This window comes from Xiphophorus hellerii, chromosome 15 (assembly GCF_003331165.1).
Source record: "Xiphophorus hellerii strain 12219 chromosome 15, Xiphophorus_hellerii-4.1, whole genome shotgun sequence".
In the NCBI taxonomy this organism is placed as follows: Eukaryota; Metazoa; Chordata; class Actinopteri; order Cyprinodontiformes; family Poeciliidae; genus Xiphophorus; species Xiphophorus hellerii.
The window spans coordinates 10,304,342-10,325,913 of record NC_045686.1 but is presented as its reverse complement, the minus strand read 5'-3'; the positions used below and the strand labels follow the sequence as shown (position 1 = coordinate 10,325,913).

Sequence of the window (21,572 nt, the reverse complement as noted above, 5' to 3'; positions counted from 1 at the left end):
ACTGTAAAGCAACCAGTTTGTATGGAATATCAGCATTGCTTGTAGGCCTTCACAGTTGACCAATAGATAATTTTTTTTGGTTTTCAAAAACTTTAAATTTCAACCCCATCTGGACATGCTGCAAAATCGTACTTGTAACTCTAATTTTCCCAAAGACAGTGTTCTTGTGTCTAGTGAAAGGTCTAAAAAATGAAATGATTCATCCATCTCTGGAGTAGAATCTAGAGATGGATCTCAGTAAATTTAAAATGTACTGATGAACCAGGAACATTTAGCCAGAGTTGAAGATGAACCCCAACAACAATGAAGAGCTTATGCTGACTCCTTTGTAACACAAATATATATATATATTGGTCTTGTATTTATCTTAGTGTTGTAAGACAAGCAAAGATTTAAACATCAAAGAAAATCTCTGTAAACAGCTAAAGTATGTTGATAACAGTAAATTATCTCCATATTACAAAAATATGACCAAAATGTAAAATTTAATTCGATTAAGTACCGGTATACTTAAGATAAGATATATGTAAAATGCTACATATAATAATTGAAGACGGACATTTTAAAATGAAGATATAAGACAGTATGTATACTAAAATGGTTTTAGGAATAAAATTAAATCAGATTAAATAAACACTCAATGTTTTTTGCCATAGCAGTTTATTTTTGTTACACCAGATAGACGACTTTTTTCAGAGTATAGATTTGAACTATTTTTCAGATACTTTCAGATTTAAAAAATATGCAACAAATGGAGAATATGCTGTATTTATGTAGAATATGCTGTATACATGTAGATGTACTCCACACCAGTGTGCTGAGCTTCTCAACTTATCCGTGTTTTCTATTTGTCTGGCCAGGAAATAACATTTTCTAGAAGCGACCAGTGGGGTCACAAGGGATTGTGGGTAATTGGAAATCCAGATGGATGAGCATGAGCTTCTAGGAAGAGACGGTTGCTGCGGAGATCAAACTGAACATGCTCCAAAGCATTAATGTTGCTCATCTCTGTCTGTGTACCCCTCTTATTCTTTTACTTTTCCCTTGGTCTTCCAATTTTCCTCAAGATTTCAGCCCTCATTTCTTCTCTTCTCCTGTGCTCTTCATCCATCGGTCAGCTCTTCAGCTGACCGATGAGTGCCACTGGGCCAGACAGGAAATCACATACAATCCAAGGTGAGTGGGTGGGTCCGTAGGGAGCAATCAACTAAATATGTCCTAAAGGAACTCACACTAATCACATGGAATATTTCCCAAACATCATCTCCATTGTTTTTGTGTTGAGGAACAATTTCTTTATCCGGGTAAGAATCAGTTCTTGTGGGTAGCAAACCTTTAGAAAGGGCCTGATGAGACCAAAGGTCTCAGCTTTTAGTTTTTCTGGTGGCAGCAATTTAGATGATGTCAAAACTTCTTAAAGCTAGCAAGCTGAAACTTGCATTGAAAACATCACTGCATGCCAATAAAGATGGAAAACACATGTTGAGACTTGATTGTGGAAAAGTGTACAACAAAGGAAGTTCTGTGAACTAAATGGGCCAGAAACAAAATTCATCAGGTTAATTTATTTCATTCTAACTGATAAGATCTATGGCACCTTGCAAAAGCAAGAAGTTGTTTAAATACATTTGAAGTGAGGATAGAAAAAGTGAAAGCTGATTGGAAAAATGGTCACTATATGACTTTGAGGTTTGAGCTTAATCAGTTGGTAAAGAAGAATGTGCTCAAATTCTCAGCCTCTACATGTGCAAGATATTAGGACAAACTTGCAGTTGAACTTGGGTTCAACAAAATACTTGTTTAAGGGACTGAAATGCTTGAAGCATTTTTTGTTTCTCATTCATGAACATTTTAAAAACATACCATCTTCCTACAACTTCAAAATGCTGAATTATTTTAGGTTTAACCTGTTTGAGTCCACAAACATACTAATCTGTAAGGTTTTTTCTCATAAATGACTCCAAATCTGCTGTTGTTTAAAACAACACCCATTTGAATTTCTCCTATTATTTGTCAGTCTTAAAAAATGAGGTTCTCTTTTTGTGTTTTTTTTATGTTTATTACATTTTTTGTTTTACTCACAGACGCTCCCTTCAGGGAACAAACAGATCTTAAAAACAATGCTATGGATATAACTGAATCTGAACAGCACATTGCTGCCTCATCACTTTTGACAAGAGCTAATGAATTCACATCTGCTATTAGCTGACCCCTGGCTACTGCTAACAGCTCTGGCACTGGAAATGTTCAGGTTAGATTAAGAGAAGCAGAAACATAGAATCCATTAAAAATATGTACTGGACACTAATAGATTGTGTATCCATGTCTACAGCGCTTTACAATGGTCTTAAGCTTAATGAGATTGGGAATTTCAATGTTGTTGTTTTTTTTCCAGAGCAAATCAGCAAATTAGCCTTTTCCAAAACTGGCGGCTTCAGTGAGTGTGTTGAGAGGTTTAGAATAACAGCAAGAACATAAATTTGCCTATTTTGACTAGGGGTCTCAAATAACACTAATATATGGTTGACTGAATACAATACAGCATCGACTACAACGCTCTGTCTATTGAGTTTAGATGCATGGTTGACCAAAGTATCTGTTACACATGCTTACATTATTCGTTTGAGTCTGTATGTGTGTAGTAACTTTAGTGTGAATGAAAGAAAGTGGGAAAATGCTGAGTGTGTGTTGGGGTATACAGCATTTGTTACAGTGGCACTACAGACAAACTGCTCCCTGGATAGACATTGATTTTCACCCAATGGATCTGGCTGTTAGCAAACCTAATAGCTTGGTGGGTAATGGCTACAGGTTATGAATGGACCCCTAAGTGCGGAAGTGTGGAGTGGATGGGAAAAAGAAAAAGACAAAACAAATGGACAAAGGGTAACATCATTGAGTAAAAAGTTAAAAATGAGGAAGGATTAAGAAATTAGTAATAGAGAGAAGGTATGCAAGACAAAAGATGGGGAGAGTTTAAGAAATGAAAAACTAACAAGTCAAGGACACTGAAGCTGAAGGGAAAAACAAGCACTAGATCAGTTGTGAGTGGAAACTGGAGACGCTATTTACCATTGCTGCTAATAGGTTTCAAAAGGAAGCAAGTTGTTAGCTAAATGAATGGGCCCTAAATGACACATTACCACGTTAAAGGCTGATTCTGCACATTGTTAGAGCTCTGACTTGTCTATGCATCATCAGTGCTGTGTACTAGTGTAAGCTTGCCACTAGTGTACAGGTCTGCTGAGTCAGCAAATAGACACACAAAAAATATGGACATCAGCAGAGGACTATGGAGAAATGCATTGCTTTAGAAAAAAAAAAACCTGGAGGGGTTTTTGCTTTGGTTTAAGTTAGTTTGTGTATGCAGTATTTGAAATTCTCTGATCTTCTGCTCACCTACATCTGACCAGCTAATTTCTCTTATGCAATCTAAAAAAGTGTTACTTCACCTCCAACAAACCATCTTTCTGAAAACAATAGATCAGTCTGAAAAAAAATCTTTTCCTTACATTCCAAACTATTTTATATCACTTCTTTTTATATGAAAGACTTTCTTAGACAAGTTACAAGATCATGAATGTTAACAACTTTTTTCCTTTTTATTAAATTAATCCAGAATTAACTATCAATGAATGTACATCAATTATTGCACTTCAGACCTTTTACGTTAGACAACCTCTCACAGTAGTAGATGCACATGAGATACAAAAGATGTCCCGTGACACGGCACACAAACCTAAAATGCTAAAGGTCGCGGAGGAAGGACTTGATATCTAAGAATTGCTGCACAGGCTGCACAGTGGCGCAGTTGGTAGCACTGTTGCCTTGCAGCAAGTAGGTCCTGGGTTCGATTCCCGGCCCGGTGTCTATCTGCACAGAGTTTGCATGTTCTCCCTGTGCATGCATGGGTTCTCTCCGGGTACTCTGGCTTCCTCCCACAGCCCAAAAACATAACTGTTAGGTAAATTGGTCTCTCTAAATTCTCCCTAGGTGTGAGTGTGTGTGGTTGTGTGTCCTGTCTGTTTCTGTGTTGCCTTGCGACAGACTGGCGGCCTGTCCAGGGTGTACCCTGCCTGTCGCCCGGAAGATAGGTACCAGCACCTTCCGACCCCACTAGGGACAAGGGTGTAAGAAAATGGATGGATGGATGGATGGATGGATGGATGGATGGGAAAAAAAGGCAAATATCTCCTGATATTGCCGTCATAAGAATTTTCTGTATCATGCAATTCAAATCCCCTCTTCAAATTTTACTTACAAATCATTAGTTCCACTAGTTGTGTTAGGGACATTAGTTAGAGACATGATTGCTAAAAGTCACAGGAAATGAGCACATTCTTTAGTCTGAAAACACAAAAAGTCTTGAGTCACTTGAAAAGGAAATATTAGCTATGAATAAGCTGCTAGAAAAAAGAATACACAAAGTTCTAAAAGAAAATATGCCTGCAAGAACATAGACAGCTTCAAAGTTTTCCCATTGCTTTGAGTCAGTGAACAGCTGCTGATAATATGACAAACACAACATAGGCGTGTCTGCAGTGAAACAGATGGATCATTTTATGCATTAGGAATACTCAATTTTATGGGAGGAAAAGATTTGGAGGCACATGGGAAAGGAGTGATAAAAGTAACTGTGTCAAACTGAGAAAAGTCACAACATTCAAAGTAATGATGGATGCGCCTCAGAGGTGAAGAAGACTGTTTAAATACATCAATCTGGTTCTAATTGTCGGGAATTTGTTACATGCCCAATGGAATGTGGTAACTAAAGTACATCTAAAAATCGAATTTAGTTTAAATAGATCATGATTGTACAAATGTATTACATAAAGACACTTCAGTCAGGATTGTTTGTCCCAGACACTGATGAAATTTCTTTATAAATAGCCATTTGTCATACCAAGTCCTATTCTGATGATTCCATAAAATTAAAGGCATATATCCACTTGAAAAATTAAGAAGTTTTAAAATTCTGTAAAATAACACACACATACATAAGTATGTTGGCTCTGCTTCCAAGATATCCAAGATGTAGCTGCATGTCCTATCTACCATTCCTGACAGTGACTGATATTTTGCAGAGATTTCTACTGGGAGTCTAAACATACAGTATGTCTAATACACACATAAGTACTTCACAAATCTTACATCTTGCTTTTCCTAACAATAATTTCATACGGAGCAGTTTACCAAGGTGTTGGGCTAGTTTTAGCAAGCTTACTCTTCATTTAAATACAACTCATAATTTGAATCACAACATATTTCAGTGCAGTTCCAGTTATTCTAGTGTAGAAACTCTAAAAAAGTTGTTCTCCAGTGTCATTGATTTATTGCTTTGCTTTGAACGTTTTAAAATTGTATGACTAGTGTTTCATCTCCGCTCTGACAAACAACTCTATGTACAAATCTTTTGCTAAATTCCCAATGAGCAAAGCCGCAAAGTCAAAAAGTTACTACAAACTATTTTTATAATTGACTGTGTTCATGCTCATAATGGTCCTGAAGATATTATTAAGATCATGAAAACTCAAGATTTCCTTACAAATGTATTTTCTGCTGATTTGTTTTAATGCATCAAATCAAATCTCTTAATTACATTTAGACATCTTTTTCGAACTTGAAAAATTATTTAGGCCATTGGAAAAGATTTCATATAGAAAGTTTCTATTTATTGTCAATACCTTTACAAAAGTAAATGTTGTTTAGTTTAACAGCACAGGCTGTAAATCTGAAGGTCAGAAGGGAAGTTATGTAACCAACATCTGGTCACACATGTGCAGCTTTAAAAAAAAATCACTTGCCTACACAGTGTTGTATTGCTTACAGTTTAACAAAACAGTAAGCGTGTACTTGGAAATAAAAATCTTTAGCAAACTTTATTTTTCAGATCCAATTAACTGGCTCCAGTTGTAACTTAAAAAAGGATCCTGTAATAAAAGAGCAAGAAAATCTAATTTTTCATTTGAGAATATTTCAAATTCCATGTATTTCAAATGAACAACGTCTTTGTTAGAATTTCCCTATCCAATAGAAGACAATGAGTCAATTGAGTACCAAGAAGATAGCAATGGGCTCCTGTAGGAATAACTGTGCTGACAGACCTCCCACCTACTGCCAGAACAAGCCTCGGGCGCAGCTGAATGCTTAGGTCTGCTTTCTTCTGTGGGGCCAAACAAGGTCAGCAGAAAAAAACAAAGTATAAATCCCAAAGATCTTAAAAAGATGAATGTTTCAGTCTTAATAGGGGAAACATTGTTTGTGGAAAAACAACTCTCCATTGCATTTGAGAATGTGGCACTTTCTTCTGGTTTAGGAATTTTTCCCAATAGTCAAATCTTAAAAGTAATGAGGAGTGACAAACATAAGGTGAACACAAAAACACTGAACTTTTTTTTTTTTTTTTTTTTACCAATATGGGTCTTTGTACAATTTATGCAAATGCAGATGTGTGAAAGTCAAAGAGTTTTGAGCGACTATATTCTGTCAACTATTATTTTATTTGACCAACCTGTTTTTTTTTTTTAATGTTTTGATGAGAATTTTGATAAGTTATTAAGCATCCTTAAACAAAAACATTGACATGAACTGTCTGAAGTAGTAGCTCATTTCTACTTTTATGACCCAAGGGAACTTGGAGTAGAGACATTTCAGATGACTCACAACCATCCTGTGCTCCAACTCACACACAGCCTCAGCACTGGTAGACATGCCAGTGCAGCTGATAACATTGGAGCTACTTGCTCTTGGACGTTCTTGTTGGTTGGAACTCATTATTCCCTAAGCTACAGCTGATTAAAGGCTTAATATTAATATTTTTGATGTCTTGAAAAAAGCAAAGCAATAAAATGCACAGTTTTAACATTGTGATGTGCACATGTAGCAGTGAGTGTCTATTTGTATAACCTAGCAAAGCCATAGTCCATGATGAGCAACTGATACATGACATCTAGAATCCTTTCCCTTAATCTTTCTCACACAAGACAAATGTGAACCAAGATTCAAAAATTGCTGTACATATGCAGATGACAAAAATAAACATTTAAATGAAATATTTTAAAAATAGAGTCAGCATCTAAAAATGTGCCAAAGGCTATAGCAAAAAAAAAAAAAATCATGCTAAAGTCTGAGGGGTGCCAAGAGTGTTGCTTTACATGCTGGCACGTGTAACGACTTGGGATCAGTACTGCAAAGGACTTTTTAAGAGTGTACCATTCCCTCCTGCCTGGCACCCTACTGCCCATGGTGTAAACATCCTTGTATGAATTTCTAACGGTAAACAGTATCTGTAGCACTCATCCAGATAGAGCAAGTAGAGAAGTGAAAAAGTCAAAGTAAAACAAAGCATAGTGCAATTCTTACACTTGGAAACAGAAAAATTAGGCAAATTCCACATTTGCAGTCCACAAACCATGTAAGGGAAATGGCAAGCATGTGGAAAGTAGTGCCCCATTAATGCAACTTTTATGTCATACACAAAAGGCATGTGTGGTGGCCCCTGGCATCTTACAACTTTTAGATGTGTCTCTGCTTCAACACACCTGAGCCAAATAATCAAGTAATTAGCAGGACTCTGGAGAACTTAACCACGTACTGAGGACGCAAGTCAACCATTTGAGGACTAGAATTTCAGACCCCTGATTTAAAGTATGTTCAACAAGCCAAATTTTTCAGATATTTATCTGTTCTGGATTAAGCGCTAAATAACTCCACCCATTATGATGTTATTTGCAAGACAAACTACTAGGCTACTTCTGGGCCTAACGGGAAATTAGACTGAAATAATTCTATCCATTTTAGTCTTGCCCAATCACATGCCAGCACCTAAAATTCCCCTGGTGTTGTTAGTCTATTAACAACACCAGGACTGCAAAGGTGTCATGTCGACACATTCATGTACACATACACACATCATATTTCTACATATTTCATCTCATGTCACATGTACACATTTGCTCTGCACTGGGTTCTCTGTGGATTTGCCTTGAACCAGAATAATGGAAATACAAGAAGTATAATAGAAATGGGAAATTACCTACAGAATGTCGTTCTACACATACACACACAGTTATTGATGAGAAAAACAACTGGAATAACGGGAAAGCAGAAAGTGTAAACACCACACATGCATTCATTCTGCCTGCATTTTTCTCTCTTTTTGTCAGACACCCACACACACACGGTGACAGAGGTGCGTATAAATGTTAAATCCATAGCTAACCAGGCCAGCCTAATAGACTCTTATTCCTCTGACGCTTTATCAGCTCAATCACACAAACATTCAGCCCCAAAATAATGGCCTTTCTGTTTGCTGCCTCTTGGTGTGTGCATGTGTGTGCCCCTCTATCTCAGAGCTGTGCTGCCCAGACCATGTGCACCGAATACAAATCGGTCAATAAGGACAGAAATGGCATTTGCTGGGTTTTTGAAGAACAATTTTTTAAATTCTTCTATTTAATGTACTGTCGGTCAACTTGACTGCATAGATCTAAATATCATTTTAAGCTACCAATGAGAAAATGTTTTCATATTAGGTACAAGCTAATTCCAACTTATCTTTGAGTCAAATTATTTCAGGCGAGCAAGAGGTCAGAGATCCAATGATTGCGGTTCTCAAACCTGGTTTTGTCAAGATCTGTGTTGCCACTAGAAATATAAAAAGTAAATTCTCCACTGTCTTGGAAAGATATACACATTTCTACATAAACTCTGCATCTCTGCAAACATAAATAACCTGTGTTGTGTTCCTTAAGTCTTTACTGTGAGGTCATTTTCAAACATCATGCATAATCACCGTTTCTCCTCTTGCCATTTGGCATATCTAAACAAAGTTTTATGTGGGCAAAAATGAGAGCAAACATACCAGAGTATCTTGTATAGCTTCTAGGTTTGTGTCACTAAAACCGAACTAATAGCATTCTACAAGTCTTAGGAGGGAAATGCAACAAATTACCATGGTGCATTCACAACCAACAACAAAAATATTTGTAAGTATTTACATTCACAGGCAGAAACTGTTAAGAATATCGGATCCTTCACCAGGGAACCCATTCAAGCTGAAACTGGTCCCATTCAGTGACAGGACTTGCATACTTGCCAAATATTTAATGCATATTCCATATGGTTGAGGAGCTTACTTTAAGCAGTGTAGAGTTTTATATTTCAGTTGTTTCCTACATCCCAGGCTTAGTTTTGAAATAAAGTGACCAATACCTTTAAGAATATTTTTAAAATGCTCTAGAAAGTAGTTCTAGTTTTCTCAAACTAAAGCTCAATGCTCAATGCTCATTGGTTACCAACCATTTTTTTTATAGCTGTTTTAGATCGTGGTTTTCATTGACATTAAAATTCTATTCTTTTTTGTTCTGTCCAAATCTATCCTAAACAATTTTAAAACTATTTGGTCAATTTAAAACAGCTTTTCAATTCCATTTAGTAATTAATAGGTTTTCAATCATTTTCTCATTGTTTAGACAAAAAAGTAGTTTTTGCATCTTTGTAAGATATATCTTGAGAACAATTCAAGTTAATTTGGGGGCTGCCCTCAGCAAGATAGTTGGGTGTAATCTCAACACCACAAGGCAGTGTAACGTGACCTTTGACAGGTCAAGGTTCACAAATGTGACAGGTTAGAGGCTGGCTAATACTAAAGGTCAGGACACCAAATAATTGCAGCTGTACACACAGAAAGAAACTAACAAATGCTTCAAAAAATATCCAAAGGCATCCTTCTATGATATCTGTTTCTTGGAGACAAACTCATATTGTTTAAAGCATACTGAAACCATGTGTTGAACACGGATGTTGTACGCAAGGGAAATGGTCATTTCCAGCGGTGTTTAAAGCCAGCTGGTATCAATACACAACTTCACAGACTTGGAGGAAACCCAGTTCTAAGAACAAACCGCAGCTTAAACATTCTTACAACACAGTGGCCCACAGCAGACATGCAAACAAGCGCAGAAGAATGTCTCTCTTGGAAGGCAGTCCATAAAATTGTGTGATGTTGGTGAAAGTCTGGTTGAGTCACTTTTTTAATTATGTCTGAGGGTATAATCTGTTACAGAGATGTGCCTTCAAAATTTTTCAGTCACAATTTAATCACACAGAAAATATTACAGCTAAATATTTTTTTTATTCTTGTAGCCATAATAAACCAATCAAATAAAAATTAACTATAGCCCCTTAAAGTTTAATTTTCTTCTTTAAAATACACGGTTAAGCTTCGGTAGCCAACAGAAATAAAACTATATATATGAAAGTCTATCAAAGCCAGCATCGGTTAGTCATTAATGTTAGGTGGTTTATAGCAAAAGGCAGCTTTTCTATGTCTGGAAATTGACTACTACCTTTTAATTAAGATCATAAACCACATCCTAACTGACTGGAAACTGTATAGAACTTATGAGAGCAATTAACTTGTTTGAAACAGGACTGAACTTGTCTCATTTGAAAGATAAATATCTCAGCAATCATAAAAACCTTATGTCTGCCCAAGGCAGACCACTTTCATTCAACATCTACAACTGACTCAAATTATGCAGGCTCAAAAAATGGTGAATAATTTCTAATTTAACTAATTAACAACACATATAGCATTAGAAAATTTAAGATACAACTTGCCATGTATATTGGCAAGATTCAAGTCCTGCACCATGTATCAAGCAGGATTAACATGTATGATACAAAAAATATATGCATTTTGGAGTGCCCTAGAATAAGTTCAGATTTTAATCTACTTCAGTGCTGTGGTGTGACCAAAACCAGCTATTTATGCTCAAAACCCCTTCGTTATGAATACCTTTAAAACAATTCTACAAGGATGAGTGGGTCAAAATTCCTCCGCATTGGAAGATTTGTTGTTACTTATCACAAATACTTATCAGGTTTACGTCTTCCCATTAAGCCAGTTTGTATCTACACTTTATCAACTCAGCTTACAATGGAAGCTAAAAACTACGCTTTATTCCCCAAACTTCTGAATTTCTCGAGCCCAGAAAAAGAAGTTAGTCCAAACTAAATCCAACAAACAGAAAAACAAAATAAAAAATAAAGCTGGGGGGTGTTTGTCTTGCTGTATGGCTCCCTTTGAATTGTCTGGGTCAGACAGATTTCTCCTGTAAAAGACAGCTTTGCTCTCAGTGTGCTCACTGTGGATAAACAGAGGTTTTGAACTGAAGTGATTTAAGTAAGAACAAAACAATAGGACCTCCAGAACTGATGGGGAAGAAGGAGCAAGGCAAACAATCCCAGGCTAGGCACGGAGCTCGGCTACGGCCGCAGAGGTTGTCAGCGGTACTCCTACACAGGATGAAAAGAAGACAGTGACGGGGTGGTGGAGATGAGGGGCAGGAAGAAGGAGGAAGGATGAGTAGTGGAGGGGGGGAAAGTGCGTACAAGTGCTGCATGCTTTTAGACTTAGTGCACTTTTAAAGAAAATAAAAATATTTATGCCAATCACAATTTCGTCTGTCAGTTGTTTTTGTCTGATTCAATATTTAACATGTTTTTGGTGCAAGAAGGGAGGGGGAGGAAAAGAAGAAAACATGGAGGAAATTGAGGGGAATAAATGAGAAGTGGAAAATGAGAGCAAACGGGAGGCCAAGGAATGAAAGGGGAGAAGAAAAAAACAAGAGATGAGTGATAGGAAAGAAAGAGTCAGACATGAGAGGAAAAAAGGATTTGGCGATGCAGAGGAGGGGCATCTGTATGTCTGTGTGCGTCTTTCTAGGGGGGCTCATTATTGACACCATGTGTTACCACAGGAAGCCCTCTGGGAAAATATAAGCACCCCAAAAGATCAGACAGGGGGGTAAGATGAGAGAATGGCATAGAAAGATGAAGAGGCGGAGGTCACTCCAAACTCTTTGCAGCTGCAGACATTTGTGTGTTTATGTGTGTAAGGGTCAGCAGTGTCTGTTTTCTCAGCAGCACATCTGTATGTCAGGCATACTGCGCTGCAGCGGCGAGTTCACGGCATCAAATCCCACAGCCGACATAAAGATCTGTCTATCTGTCTAACAAACCTTCCATCCTTTGTAGGCATATGAATATTTAAAATACCTCTAGTCTGCTGGGCTTGATGGGATTTTGAGAGTAGATCTGCTCAGCTTCTGCAAACAGACTTAACAACCAACATCTGTTAAATATTGTTTTTTCTGCGAGGAGCGGATTTTGTTGTAATACAAATGATGCAAGCAAAGAGTCTGCAAGGATCAGGAAATGTAGCAACTGCTTATTACAGATTAACTAAAAGTGATTAGCAATGCATTATTAATAAAAAAATAATAAATAAAGGTTCTAGTTTGAAGGACATTTCAATAATTGTACAATTACAATGTTAATTTTGTTAATTTGCTATGAATTTCAGATATTCCAAAAAAAGAGAAAAGAACTGGCATCACAGTTTAAAGTAGGAATTTACACTAGACAATGATGATAATATCCAATAGAGAGAATGGACATAAGCAGCAAGTAAATACTGTGGCCAATGAATGACTTTTGACACATTCCTAAATTCAGAAGCATATTCATTAAGCCCATCTGAAATTTTTTCCTGACAAGAGCAACTCAAATGAAAAAGAATAAAAATAATGATCAGACAAAGCAGACGTTCAAGTGGCAGATGATTCAGCCTTACTTGTCTGGGACAGAGTTTGAAGGGATCTGCACAGTTGGGCCAATATCCCAAAGTCGTGACGAAAATTGAGTCATTTTGTTCTCAACTTCATGTCTTCTGCTTCCCCTTTTCAACTTTCCAACCAGGGAAAGTTTCGAAAATTCTGTCCAATGTGAAACTACGATTGGACAGAATTTTGTTTATTTCCCCAACTACTCAACTTCCAGTAGTCAGTTTTTCAGTCAGAATGGATAGTCTTCTAGGAACAATTTTCTGAGGAAGTATGCCAAAACACTGAACTCCCCCTTTTCAGTTCTGGTCCACTACAGCAGGCAAACGTCCCAACGACGCCTGGCATTCTTTTTTTTTTTTCTTTACTTCTGAAACATGGAAAATAAAATGTTACAACTCATTAATATTTATTTCCTCCTCTGTTCTTCAAAACTAGTAACAGTCATGTCTCCCATGATTGCGGTGTTTACTATACTGTTGTAAACCACACATATGACAAAACATCATGAGGAGGTTATTTCACAGGAGCTCAACTTGGTGTGCCTTGAAAACGAATGTCCTGCAACCATGTGACAGCTCATCATCTGTCGAATTATGATCTGAAGCTAAAAGTGAAATGGACAATGATTGCCTTCGGGACATAAAGTGCTGCAAAATTTTTCATCTGATTGGTTTCTGTACATGCTCAGCAAGTTTTAACTGTTTGCAAAGGCATTTGGCCTTAAATGTTCCAAGAAGTTTCTTTATGATTTGTGCTTTACTTTTCAAAGTATGCTACCAAGTAAACTAAAAGTAAATTTCTGCTGCAAAGTAATTTAGGAATACAGCTGCTGAAGATGTGTGAAAAAATTTGAAAAGGTCACAGGAACGAAACCATCACACTCCACTGCTGCAGTTATTCAGAGTGAAGATGGGTAATTTTATCTATTTCAGCAATGTCAAGTACAGGTTGGAGAAGCATAAGACGAGGTGACTTCGTAAAAGGCCATTTTTTAGCGAAGGTAGCAGGTTTTGCTGGGTAAACATTACAATTTGTTTACCTTCTATTTCTTTATAAAAGCTATGCAAACACATGGAATAATTTATAAGACATATGTATCCTAAATGTGGAATCTAATTAAACCTACCTGGATGTTGCACCTTCACCTGAAAACACTCATTAAATTTATTTTTCAAGTTCAATATTGTTCCCAGCAAATCCATATCTCACAGCAAACAGTCTTTCGCACAACACAAATGCACACCCCGTTATATGAACTCGCAAAAACACACACACAAGAACACCCCCCCACACACACACACCCTCACACTTACCAATTCATCAACTCATGCCCTGTTTCTCTCTGTGTCTAAGCCCATCGTGGAATAGAGCTGGGCAGAGCAGCTATTGTGTCCCTGGTAGAATTAACTATTGATTTTCTCCTCAGCATTATCAATGCTATTCTGACAACAAGACAGCCAGGATACACACACAGTACCACACACACATACACAGACCCGGATTTTATTTACAAAAGAAAAAGAAAAAAGATTTTGGTTTTTAGGAGGGGACTGTTTAACCAGAAAAGGCCATAAGTCAACTAACACCATGGTGTTGCAATAAAGCCAATAATCTGCCACACATTGATAAAAGCAAATAAGCACATTTCCAAAACACACAGCAGCAAACCTTTTTTTAATAGCTGAAGTACACATGAAGGGCTACAACAAAGCCCTTCAAAATGGAAGACAGTTGATGTATGACAAGTTGAAACTACAATCAGATGAAATTTGTATTTGTAAGTCTCTAAAAAGCTGCATTGACTTTACACTAATTACATTAAAATACTTGAATATTAGATTTTAGTAATCTAATTTCAGAACTCATTTGAGAAAACAATATTTCCAGCAGCTTTAACTAAATTTACCAAATCAATATTAAATATATAAATAGTAACTATAGGCTGCTAAAATGATTGTGTATCAAACTATGTTAACAGTGTTCCTCTTATAGAGTTGCAATAACAAAAGTTAATTTTTCTAAGATATATTCCATTCTGTGTTTATCAACAACTAAACCAGGACAATGTTTTGCTAAAATATATGAATTGCATAAAGCACAAGTAAAGCAATTTTCTAAATATGATTTGACAAAGAGGACAATTTATCTAATCCCCTCTTCGAAATAGGAAAAGAAACGAAAACTTGTCACTTAGAGTAGATGACCAGTGTGTTTACTGTAAAAGTCAGAAAATTTCCACAAGAAAATAGTTGTTCATTTAAACTTGTCAATATCTACAGTCAAAACAATACATAAAATGTTAAAAGCAAAAAACACTGTGCCAAACTTATTTTCGAATAATGCATGGAAGGCAGAGGAGAGGGAAACAAATCTCCATGGCTGCCTGAAATAGAACTGCAGAAAAGAGTGGCATCTCAGGGTCACCAGTTACACCATCCCAATGCCAAACAGTTCTATGGGAAGCAGAATAGGAAAAACATTTTCTGCTTTACCATCACAAAAATAGAAAGGTGAATTTAGCTAACTGTGAATAGGTCTTCAACTGAACCCATGCGCTGCTGTCCGATGACTGATACTGAACTTTATGGCAGTAAACACCCCAAGTGGGTCTGGAGTGAAGAAAAGGGTGTTATAAGGGTCCTTTATACACATAGGGCAAGTAATCCAAATGACCAGTAATGTTGCTGGTCTATTTTTCTTTCTAAAAGCTCTGAAACATAGACTCATGCAGCTGAAGTTTAACTGCCTGAGTTTACATCATCTGTCCAGTGTCTTTTAGTATGGACAAATATTCAAACTGAAATCAAGTTAATTAACTGCATTTGAAGTCTTTACAATCAAATCCTTCGTCCTGACCACAACCTAACTGTCAGCAGACATAAAGCACCAGTTCAAATTAGCACCTGGCTAATTTTAGCAGGTAAAAAGATCCTCTAATATCCAAGCATTTAAACACCTGTTGGTGTTTGTGCGATCAATGTCTTTGACACAATGTCATTGGTGATATGTTTGCTGCCTTGAAGCAAAGGAGAAACAGTAAGACTTGTTTGTGCAGCAACCATGCAACATACAAATTCAAAATGTTGTGACTGTTCAATTTTATTCACTTTTGGTTTGAATGCTGGTAACTACAACTTATACAATTGGGTTAAAGGTAGCAAAACAATCACACTAATCATTGCAGTACAAAGTCAAAGGTGGAAGAAAGACAGTTCACAGAAATCTGAATTCTGCATTTAGACATAACAATCAATCTGTCTCCCATATTTGTTTGTTTGTAAAGGTTAAAACAATGCTGAAAAAGACTAAGGGCTCATCAACTACTTTATGCATTCAAATTCAGTCACCAATGCTCAACTGTTCTTAAATTCACATCTTAGAAACATACACTGAAATTAACACACCTTAAAAAAAAATCTCTAATACAACTAAGCTGGATTTACATCATGTTCACTGCATGACCAGTGTTGACGTCTCATCACATCATACACTGCCCAATTTGGGTAAATCAACATTAAAATAAACTGCAGTTACTTAAAGATGTTTTAGCCACAGAAAGGTCAATTTTACCAAGCAAATCCTGTGATAGAAGGAAAAAAACAACAAATCATCCTATCACTCTGCAGATTTGATTATATTAACATATGATAAACGTCAACAGGGAAATCAATTTTCCCAGCCTTCCTAATTCTTTGCCTATTAAAGCTGCATAATAAGGCTTCTGAGGGAAGTGGATATTATGAGTAAGTTACATGGTTTTGCCAAATAAAATGTTGATTTCCCAGTTGATTCACAATCTAGATTCATTTCACACACAGACATATACATCCATTTTAACCACTTATAGTTTGAAAAAAACATAAACAGTGACACTTAAGCATAAATACCAATGCATCAGGAGCAAATCAAAAACCTGTTCTGGTTAAAATGATGATAAACCCAGGAAAATCCCACATTTTCTACCAAGTTCTCCCACCTACTTGCAATGGAAAAAGTCCAATAAACTGTGGAAGTAGGTCTACCCACACACACAGTCAGTAAATGAAAGAGTAAACTCAATAAGACTGAAGCACACTGGATTAAGTAGAGACCCTACAGGACAGTCTTTGATTATCCCTCCTGCAATGTTAGTGCAAAGCTCAGGAGGAGCGTGGCAAATGTTGTGTTCAGACAGCAGGGAAGCGGGGGTTTGTCCCATCAGATCGTCAGTTCTCAAAGCCACACACAAAAAGAGCCTTGTAAAAGTGCATGCGGGGTCATTGTGACAGAGTAAAAGGCTTAATGACCCCATCTCTTAAGACTGTAGGACGGTTAAAGGATCTTCTAGTTTCCTACCACACTGTACGTAAATCTCCTCCCACAGATATCAAAGTTGGAATATCTGGTCTTGAAATTAAAACAAGACGTTTAGTAAATTTGAATGAACATTTAACACCACCAATAAAAAAAAATAAATAAATTATCAGCCAACAAAACCAGAACAAATACATGACAGAGAAACAAGTTAGGAAAGCTTTCATTATATTTTGGACTCTTGCAGTTTTATTATACCACACGTTTTATCTCTATGTCATCATCTCTCTTAAAAACTTCATCCTCTCCCTTAGTTCCTCTGGGCCATCCATCTACCCACTTCATCTATCCTTCAATAATGTCTCACCCAATGCCTAACAACTCTTGAAGACCACATCTTCCTTTCTCTTTCAGACCTGGGCCTCCTCCCCCTCCTTTTTTCTTCTACTGATTATCTCCTGGTGTCTGTCTGAGCTCCGTTGCTGACAGAGAGCATGCCTGGTTGACACGCCTAGTAATGAGGCTGCTAACACAGATGGCCTCTCCCGCCTTCTTCTACTCTCTGTCTCTCTCTTCTCTCTCTATCTCATACACACACACACAAGTATGCAGAAACGCTCCCATACTGATGGCAGCCCCCCTCCGTTTCCTCCGCAGGAGGTCCAAAGCACTCCTGAGTTAAACACAAACAGGGGATGTTCTCAAGAAGATAAATAGAAAAAGGCATGGCAAGCAATACCTTGTTCTAATCAGTTTGGAGACAGATAACACCACCAAATTCTCCCTAAGCATGGAAATAAACTCAATAATCAATTATATCTTTATGACCAGTTATAAGTAGAGTTAAAAAATAATGTTCTTCTGGAAAAACTTAGATCCTGGCTTATGCACAGGAGGGGTGTGATGGCTGCAGTTACAGCCACACAAATGTGGTAATATTCACTCTCACCACACGCAATAAGTTCATTTCACTTATATTTGGATTTCTTTAAGTTTAGGATTTAATTTACAGAATAACTGGTTTTGTTTAGAAAGCAACACATCACATTGTATTCTAGAATAAGTGCGCACATTCTAGTTTATATTGTTGTGTTTTGCTTGATTTAATCTTTGTTTTGTTTCTGAGTTTAAGTGCTGGCTGCCCAATCCTTAGGAGAGCAGAGAGGTGGAGAAGGGGTGGAGCAAGCCAGCTGAGACTGCAAATTGGTTCACACCATTACTCATCATCCAGAGGGGGGGAATGGGATTTGCTATGTTAGTTTCAGTTAGGTTTCTGTGTATTTTCCCCTTTGTGTTTTGTATGTGGCCTGATCAGCCAGTATTTAAGTCCCCTTTTGTCTCTGTTTGGGAGGTCTGTTTTTTGAGTTAGTCTGAGTGGATGTCTGTTACTTTGACCTCTTTTATGGGCCCAAATTTTGTCATTTTTTCTATTATTTACCCAAGTTTTGTTTTGGGTTAAATAAAAAATAACTATTTTTGACTTTGAACCGGTGCCTGGCTGTTCCTTAACTGCTCGGTCCATCACAGTGGTGTCAGAAGTGGGATCTTGCAGTTAAAGGCACCGGTTATTATTTTTTTTAGTAGTCCTCTTCCTCCTCTTACCAAGCCATGCAAAGAGCAGGAAGGAGTGCCAAAGGACAAAAAGGAGATCCTCAAAACCAGCCTGCCGGAATGGAGGAGCCAGTTGGAGAGGAAAATGGAGCCTCTGGAGGGGTGGATAGCACTGAGGGTAAGGAGCCAACAATATCAGAAGTAATTTCCATTCTTCGTTCTCATATGGGCCAGCAGGAAGCCCAGGAAACAAGACGGAGGGAGGAGTTTAATCGGCAGGAACAGCGCTTCAGAGCACTGCGACACCAATTTCAGCTGCTACAGGTGGAAGTGCAAGTGCGTACCACCCTTGCTCCTGAGCCTCGATTGGATGAGTCACAACAATCCGATGCAGAATCAAGTGAAGGTGATGATCATACCTGCGGCAATAATGAGCAAATATATGCTCCCTCAGGTCAGTTTCACTCTCATGAACCCAGACTTGAAAAACTGACGGATGAGGATGACATTGAACATTTTTTAACAACATTTGAACGCATGGCTCTAGTTTGCCGGTGGAAAAAAGCAGATTGGGTTTTTTACCTGATTCCATTACTCACTGGCAAAGCAAGAGCTGCGTATGTTCACATGGACATGGATGACTCTCTGGATTATTATAAAGTTAAAGAAGCGGTGCTTCGAAAGTACGACATTAATCCTGAAACATATAGATTGAGATTTCGATCATTGGAAGTAAAACCTGAGGAGAATCCAAACGAATTGTATGCAAGATTGAAGGACTTGTATGGAAAGTGGATGATGCCAAGACAAAAAACTGTGCAGGAGGTTGGGGAGATCATCATTTTAGAACAATATTTAAGAATGCTGTCTCCTGAGTTGCAGATATGGATTAAAGAACATAATCCAAAATCGGCTGCAGAGGCTGCCCAGCTGGCTGACGTGTTTGTGGCAGCACGGAAAAAAGGACAACCCTGGAGTCAAAAAGCATGGAAGTTGAGGGAGGTTGCAAGACCTGTTCCCCATTACCAAAAGGCAGGGGTGAGTAAACCTCTAAAGGGCCAATCATTGAATGCTTTATCAAGAGTCCCAGCCAAAACAGTGATTTGTTATCTGTGTGGGATGGAAGGACACACAAAACCAATGTGCCCGAAGAACTCCACAAAAATAACACAAATGTGTTTTGTGCCCAGACAAAGTATGGACTCCAAAGGGGAGTCTAGTTTAAGAACGACCTCAATTGAAGTTGAGGGTAAACAATTAGAGGCACTCATTGACTCAGGAAGTACTCAAACTCTGGTGCACAGAGACTTTGTTCCAGCAAATAAGGTTAATGTGGAAACAATCCCTGTCCGCTGCATTCATGGAGATGAGTTGTTGTATCCAACAGCAGACTTGTATATTAAAGTACAAGACCAACTTTATCTTCTAAATATTGGTGTGGCTGAGAATTTGCCATTTCCAGCAGTGCTGGGTCAAGACCTGCCTGTGTTGGGTGATTTATTGAACTCCAGCAAAATGTGTAACATTGCATTAACCAGATCTCAGGCTAAAAAGAGAGAGGAGTTTATACAACCACTCTGTGCCTTGCCTTTTTATGACGCGGACCTGGAGACCACACCCGGGAAGTCTCGCAAGTCCCGCAGACAGCGACGGCAAGAGAAATTTCAACACGCTGTTAAGTCACCTTCTAGCTCTGAGCCTGAGTTACCAATGGGGCTTAAAATCCCTGCTAACATTAGAGAATTGCAGCACAGCGATCCAGCCCTAACATCTTTATTTCAGAAAGCAGAGGGAAATAAAAATCCTGAACGAGGTTTGAACGGCCTGGGTGAATTTTTGCTGAAAGATGGCATCTTATATCGTCAGCAGGGGTCAGCATTGCAGTTAGTGGTTCCTGAACCAGTCCAGAAGGTGGTGCTGTCTTTAGGACATTCCATTCCATGGGCTGGCCATCTTGGAAAGCACAAGACACTGGCCCGCATCAGAAAATATTTTGATTGGCCTGGAATACGATCTGATGTGACTCTGTTCTGCAAAAGCTGCCCTCAGTGCCAAAAGTCTTCCCTAAAAATTCCTCCCAGAGCTCCTCTTCAGTCTTTGCCAATCATCAACACCCCGTTTGAGCGGCTGGGAATGGACATTGTTGGCCCCCTAGAAAGAAGTAAATCAGGTAATCGTTACATGCTGGTGATCCTGGATTATGCTACAAAATATCCAGAGGTTTTTCCTTTGAAATCAATAAAAGCTAAAGCAGTTGCCTTCTGTCTCATACAGCTCTTCTCACGAGTTGGGTTTCCAACTGAAATTCTCACCGACTGTGGAACTAATTTTCTGTCCACTTTGTTGAAGCAGGTGTACCAACTCCTAGGAATTAAGAGCCTAAAGACTACTCCATATCACCCTCAGACAGATGGCCTGACAGAGCGCTTCAATCAGACCTTGAAGCAAATGTTGCGCAAGTTTGTCAATGAAACCGGCACAGATTGGGACCAGTGGCTACCTTATCTTCTCTTTGCATATAGAGAAGTGCCACAGGCCTCTACTGGTTTTTCACCTTTTGAATTGCTGTATGGCTATGAAGTCCGGGGTCCCTTATCTCTGTTAAGAGAGACATGGGATGGTGACAAAGAAAGATCTCAAGCTGTAGATGTTGTCTCTTATGTTGTCCAGATGCGGGAACGACTGGAAAAGATGATGGCATTGGCCCAAGCTCATAAGGAAGAAGCACAGAAACAGCAGAAAAACTGGTATGACCAGTCAGCTCGCCAGAGGTCTTTCAGCCCTGGCCAGAAAGTGCTAGTGCTCCTTCCTAGTGCTGACAGTAAACTGTTGGCAAAATGGCAAGGTCCGTATGAAATCCAGAGCAAACTGGGGCCAACAACCTACAAGATTGCCATTCCAGATCAGCCCCGTTCCACCAGGGTGCTCCATGTCAACCTGCTTAAAGAATGGGTAGAGAAGCCAAAGGCAGATGTTTTTCTTATTCAGGATGTGACAGAGGAAGAGGAGGAGGATAACCAATACCTGCCAAAGCCCTCACCTCAATCGCTGGATCTGGACCACCTCTCGGAAGAAAAGCAGGCTCAGGTGAGAAAT

At 38.3% G+C, this 21,572-nt stretch overlaps 1 protein-coding gene and 1 long non-coding RNA gene across 10 annotated transcripts in view; both read right to left on the bottom strand.

Annotated features, from left to right (window-relative positions):
- Nucleotides 1-21,572, bottom strand: part of lama2 (laminin, alpha 2) — a 183,193-nt gene that overhangs the window by 155,919 nt on the left and 5,702 nt on the right. The gene's annotated exons all lie outside the window — the stretch shown is intronic.
- LOC116733797 (uncharacterized) lies at nt 2,721-17,925 on the bottom strand. The gene is made up of 3 exons (XR_004342115.1): nt 17,817-17,925; nt 6,741-6,743; nt 2,721-2,732 (listed from the first exon to the last, which is right to left on the bottom strand). It is a non-coding gene; the product is annotated as an uncharacterized LOC116733797 (long non-coding RNA).